Consider the following 6,993-nt stretch of genomic DNA (forward strand, 5'->3'; position numbering starts at 1 on the left):
AAATTTTCAGGAACCTATTCCTTTGGAATAACTCATAAAATGGGAGGAAAAAGACCCTAAAAACCAAGTGCCCAGTGGTATAGAGTGTAACACTCTAATGAATGAACCGTCAATGAAATGAAAGAAAAAGAAGCAAAGAACAAAGCTGTCTTTAACATCAGAGTCTAGGCTCAGACAGCTTCTAAAAATGGGGGAGTGTTAGACATTGAATGTGATTGTGAAAGGAAATTGAAATGTTTGAAACACAAAATTGAAGCTCATTTGCCTAGGGAAGGTTTGGCCAAGCAAGGCCTGTCCTAAGGATCGCAGGGGGCTAGGCCAAGTACAGACCATTGGCATTCTTTTTTTTTTTTTTTAAACATTTATTTATCTTTGAGAGACAGAGACAGAACATGAGCAGGGGAGGAATGGAGAGAAAGGGAGACACAGAATCGGAAGCAGGCTCCAGGCTCTGAGCTGTCAGCACAGAGCCCGACGTGGGGCTCAAACTCACGAATCGTGAGATCGTGACCTGAGCTGAAATCCAGTCGGACGCTTAACCGACTGAGCCACCCAGGCACCCCTGGTGTTCCTGACTCCACTTGCCACCCGAAGGCACGCTTTCTGGTTTCCCCGTGTCTGCCTGGTGCTCCTTCAAGCCCTGGTGCTTGATTCATCAGACCACGATGATCTGCTCTGGGGACATGTGAGTTTCATCAGATTTGCTTTGTGTCAAAGGAGAATGGAGGAAGAGAAGGTGGACAGTGACGAAAGAGTACAGAGTAGGATTAGTGACGGCCATTGGCGGTCAGGGCTGGAGTGTCAGAAGTGTGACTAAATCGTGCCACCCATTGAGAGACGCACGGTAGAAATAATTTTACTTACGCTACCAGCACTAGTTCTTCTTGCTATAACACTGGCAGCAATAACAATACTAATAGCTATGTTTAGAGGTGTTATGATGCATCTGGTTCTCCCTATACACGATTTGCAATCTCAGCACCCCTCTGTGGAAGGGTTTATTACTCCTGTTTTCTGGATAAGGAAACTCTGGTTCAGAGAAAGCGAGGGACTTGCCCAGAGTCACAGGACAGGTACACGGGGACGCTGCCTCCTCCAAGCCAGTGGTCTAAAGCAGAGCTGCTTACCTTTTGGTGACCACAGACTGCATAGATTAGTCCTTCCCCTCCCGGCCTCCCAGCAGTTTATAACCTTGGACATTAACCTGCATTCATCATGGAAGAATGCCTTGCGTAGGCAGACCTGGGTGGCCCTGCACTTGCTGGGCATCATTTCACGTGGACAGCAGCCTGGCCAGGCGTGTCAGAGGATCACTACCATGCTCACCCCTAGTGGTGCCACCAGCATTTGGCTGCCTCCATGGTTTGATGTGCAACTGAAACTCAAAGTTCAGGAAAGCAAGGCTTACTGGAACATAGAGAAACAGCAACTCCTGAGCAACACAGACTGCTAGCAGGGTTTTGGTTCTTTTTGTAAGTCTCTTAACTTAGTAAAATGTTCAAAACTGAGGTGCCACAATATGCAGAAAGAACATGGGACTTGGGCACTATGAAACACTGGGGAATCCTTCAATCTCTTTGATGCTCAGTTTTGCCATTTGTAAAATGGGCTAGCGATGCCTCTATCTGAAACGGATTATGAAGTAGGAATGAAATGACATATGATGAGGCGTTTAGCACACAGTAAATTTTTATTAAATGGCTTGATCTGAATATATAACTCTGGTTTAGAAGTCCCCAGTTGCAGACTCTTCTAACAGAAGAGTACCTCCAACAACTGCCATGTTTATTCTCCACTCCCCGCCCTACTCTAGATACTTTGGATTTGAATATGATATCTACGTAAGTCAACTGACAGGCCATGAGTTCAATGTTTTCATGAGCACTATGAGGTCTGAGTCCACAAACTTACACATGCAAGTTAATCTCCTATATATCATAGTTACACTCAATATAGGGTTAGTAGTATTATAAGGGCGCCTGGGTGGCTCAGTCAGTTAAGCGACCGACTTTGGCTCAGATCATGATCTCATGGTTCATGAGTTCAAGCCTCGCATCAGGCTCTGTGCTGATAGCTCAGAGCCTGGAGCCTGCTTTGGATTCTTTGTCTCCCTCTCTCTTTGTCCCTCCCCTACTTCCACTCTCTCTCTCTCTCTCTCAAAAATAAATCATAAACATTATAGGATTAGTAATATTACAGAAGAAGAACTTTCCTAAAAAGGGGCCACATCTACACAATGGAAGGAAGATCCACGATTGGGTCAATATGGCCTTTTAAAATATCATTTCTAATCTGTGGTACAGACATTTCCTTACTATCTTGCAATCTGCTTTAGTGGTTGGGATGGTTTCAGGGCCCTGAAAGCAGTGGTCCTTATTTTGGTCACAGAGATAGAGCTAGTGTTATTTCAACATAGCTCACGGCATTTTTACTGAGGTTGTACGTATAAGGCATTTTGTTAGCTACAGAGGCATTTTGCAGAGAGTACACTTTTGTAGAGAACACAAGATGATTAAGACTGGCCTGTTGTCAAGAAACCTCTAAGAAGTGGGAAGAGAGAGTTGAGGTCAGGATCAAATAAAATCAAACCAAATAAGAGAATGCATTTGAAAGTACAAGAGATTGTGGTGGTGGTCGTGGTGGCTGTGATTGCAGTGTTCAGTGAAGACTCCATGAAGAGACATGAAAGAAAAGTCTAGATATTCTGGATTGCTACATGGCCAGGTTAGCCTCCATACCATCTGATTCAGCACATCAGACTACAAGATCTATGTGCAGAAAGACAGTGATAATTTAAGATTATCTAAATTCAAGGGGCGCCTGGGTGGCTCAGTCAGTTAAACGTCTGACTTCAGCTCAGGTCATGATCTCGTGGTTCATGAGTTCAAACCCTGTGTTGGCCTCTGTGCTGACAGCTCAGAGCCTGGAACCTGCTTTGGATTCTGCGTCTCCCTCTCTCTCTGCCCCTCCCCTGCTCACGCTCTGTCTCTCTCTCTCTCTCTCAAATATAAATAAACATTTAAAAAATTTAAAAAAAAAGATGATCTAAATTCTAGGTCTTAGAAATACCACCCCCTTGAGACTAGAGACAACTAAAGCCTGAATGTGATAAAGAATGAGGTTTGCCTTGTCTGAGGAAACTCATATGTGCAGTTAGGATGCTGCAGAGGTAGAAGCAGTTAGAAAGAATGGGGCTGCAGAATTTCAGAATTAGAGTGTCTAGTAGTTCTCTGACAGGAAAGAGTTACACTGTGGTCAGCAGTGACCACAAGCCCCCATTGTCCCATATTCCCTCCTGGAGAGTTGTTTACTGCCTTGTCAGTGTTTTCTCTCTGCCTTTTGCTCAATCATATCAAAGTCCAATTTTTCCCTCACTATCTAATCAGGACTGTGGGTGATCACCGTGTATTTTTTTCCCCACTATTCCTTATCTCTTTGGTGAAACTGTTTGGTGTTTAGGTGAGAAGGTATTGTGTGCTAGTACAAAGAGCCACAGATAAGGAGCCACAAGATCTGGGTGGTGGTCTAGTTCTGCCCCTGGCTAGCCATGGGACTGAAGGAAACCACGTTTTCTCAGCCTCCCGTCCCTGATGGGCAAAGTGGGCCTAGCAATACCACTCCTGTGTAATTTTTCCATGTTGTTGCACGGAGTGAACAATATCATCTAAGTGAGCGCTTTGAAAACTATAAAGCCCCACCTAATTACAAGGTGACTAAACCATGTTCTTCATGGAAGCAAACATCACCAATGCTCCTGGCATGCGTGTGCACACTCACACATGTATGAGAATCAGAAAAGAAGGTTCTAGTCCTAGTTCTGCTCTGAACATCTGGAAGATATTGCCCAAGGGAGGGCATTACCATTTGTTGACCACCTACTCCTTACAGGGCCTTTTCTGGGCACTTTGCATAGAGTACATCATTCAGTCCCCACTGCATCAGCCAGGTAGGCATTGTTTTGGAGAGGAAGGAGTTGATCCTGTTTCTGGCCCAAGGGCACACCATTAGTAAGTAGCAGGGCAAGGACTTTTAAATACAGATCTCTAAAGCCATCCTAGGACCTTCTATGGGCCTATGCATCATCCATGCAGTGAAGGAGGGATCCCTTCTAGCTGTGATATTCTATGGTCTTTCCCCCTGAAATTGTGTGATTTTGACATACATGGTTATCCTAAAACAAAGAAAATGGTTTTAAACAATAATATAAGAAGCTTAAATTAGACCATAAAATGCTTTCTTTTGGGAAGTATTGTTAAAATGGATTATTTATTGATTAGAAATCTTCAAAATGCTGATGTGTATGAAAGAAACCGGGTAGTTCTAAGTCCCTGTCTCCTATTCCCCTACCCCTTGGTTTGCTTTATCCCATAGGAATGAAGAGTGCCAGGCTGACCAGATCCTGGAAAGTTGGATAAAAGGTCCAGACTCTGAGCGGCAGCCAGCCAGCCAGTATATGCAAATGGTGGACCAGCCACTTGCTTAGTGACCACATCGGTGCCACCTACTCTCCCACAAAATGAAGAACAGGGTCACTCAGCCTCCTAGGTAATTAATCCAGTTACCTGAAAACTCAACCCTGTGCCTTTCTGAAGGCCCAGACATAAATTTTTTTGGTAAGTCAATATTTTTTTTTTTTGGTCATTAAGAATTTGGACTTTGAAGTCAGACAGAACTTACCCTTAAATTCTGGCTCAGAGCTTCCTAGTCGTGTTACTTTGGGCAATTCCTCTAAGCTTTTTGAGCCTCAGTTTCCCTAGCAGCAAAAGGATAATAATAAAATGTGACCTATGACATTGTTGGAGGATTGGATTGAATAATGAGCAAAAAGGGTTATGCATGATGCCTGACAAAAATTAATTACCGGATAAATAACAGTTGCTATCATTCTCCTCTTCATTATCCCCTTCTCCCACATTGTCCAAACTCCCCTCTCCCTTCTCTGTCACCAAAGAAGAGTCATTCCAAAACTTTTTCTCCCATAGCACCCAACCTCATCATCTCCTGTGTCCTTCACACTGAATCCTCCCACCTCACTCCTACCCTCAAAAATCTTTCTTCACTTAATATACAGAAAAATTAAGGTGGCTCCTGAGTTCATCTCAAAAGTTGCATACCCACACCCAAGAAGAGGAACATACCCCCCCAGAAGGTAGTGGGGAGCTGTAGAAGAGGAACATTTTTTTCACCCATCATGGTACCCAAAGTTCAAAGGTATGACTTGTCCCTTAAAAGAGATGAAGAGAGGCAGAAGCAGTTTGAGGAGATTAAAGAAAATGGCATGGCGAGTGGGTGGCTCAATTGGTTAAGCATCTAACTCTTGATTTTGGCTCAGGTCATGATCTCACTGGTGGTAAGATCAAGCCCCAAGTCAGGCTCCTGCTTAAGATTCTCTCTTTACTTCAGTCCCACCCCTGCTCGCAAGTGCCTGCTCTCTCACTCTCTCTCTCTCAAAAAACAAACAGACAAATATAGTTTCATTTTAAAAAGTGAAGAAAAGAGGGGTTCCTGGGTGGCTCAGTCGGTTGAGTGTCTGACTTTGGCTCAGGTCATGATCTCACAGTTTGTGAATTCAAGCCCTGCGTTGGGCTCTGGGTTGACAGCTCAGAGCCTGGAGCCTGCTTCAGATTCTGTGTTTCCCTTTCTCTCTGCTCCTCCCCAGCTTGCACTCTCTCTCTCTCAAACATAATTAAACATTAAAAAAAAATTTAATGAAGAAAAGAAAAGAAAATGGCAATGTGATTTGTGGAAAGTGTAAAGGCACATGAAGGAAAAGAGATGAATAAAGAGATAGCCATGCTTTAAAGACTTATGAGACAGAAAACCATTAAAATCCTAGAGGAGACAACAGTCAAGTAACCTCTTTAACATCAACCATAGCAACTTCTTAGGAGATACATCTCCTCAGGCAAGGGAAACATAAGCAAAAATAAACTATTGGGACATCATCAAAATAAAGACTTCTGCACAGTGAAGGAAACAATTAACAAAACTAAAAGGCAGCCTACAGAATGGGAGAAGATATTTGCAAATGACGTATCTGATAAAGGGCTAGTATCCAAAATATATAAAGAACTCATAAAACTCAATACCCAAAAAACAAATAATACAGTTTAAAAATGGGCAGAAGACATGAATAGACCTTTTTCTAAAGAAGACATCCAGATAGCCAACAGACCCATGAAAAAATGCTCATCACTCATCATCAAGGAAATGCAAATCAAAACTACAAAGAATGGCTAAAACTAACAACAACAACAACAACACAAAAACCACAACAGGTGTTGGCAAGGATGCGAAGAAAGGGGAACCCTCTTACACTGTTGGTGGAAAAGCAAACTGGTGCAGCCACTATGGTAAATAGTATGAAGTTCCTCAAAAAGTTAAACATAGAACTTTGTGATCCAGCAATTGCACTACCAGGTATTTACCCAAAGGACACAAAAATACTAATTTAAAGGGATACACACACCCCAATGTTTATAGAAGCATAATCAACAACAGCTAAATTATGGAAAGAGCCCAAATATCCATCAACTGGTAAAGAAGAGGCGGTGTATACACACACACACACACACACACACACACACACACACACACACTGGAATATTACTTGGCAATCAAAAAAGAATGAAATCTTGCCATTTGCAACGACATGGATGGAACTAGAGAGTATTATGCTAAGCAAAGTAAGTCAGTCAGAGAAAAACAAATACCACATGATTTCATTCATATGTAGAATTTGGAATTTAAGAAACAAAACAAACGAAGAAAAAAGAGACAAGCAAACAAACTCTTAACTGTAGAGAACAAACTGATGGTTACCAGAGGGGAGGTAGATGGGAGGATTGGTTAAATAGGTGATGGGGATTAAGGAGTGCCCTTGTGGTGAGCACCGGGTATTCTATGGAAGTGTCAAATCACTAAATTCTACACCTGAAACTAATATTACACTGTATGTTAACTAACTGAAATTTAAATAAAAACTTGAGGGGA

The sequence above is a fragment of the Panthera uncia genome, chromosome D4 (assembly GCF_023721935.1).
Source record: "Panthera uncia isolate 11264 chromosome D4, Puncia_PCG_1.0, whole genome shotgun sequence".
NCBI lineage: Eukaryota > Metazoa > Chordata > Mammalia > Carnivora > Felidae > Panthera > Panthera uncia.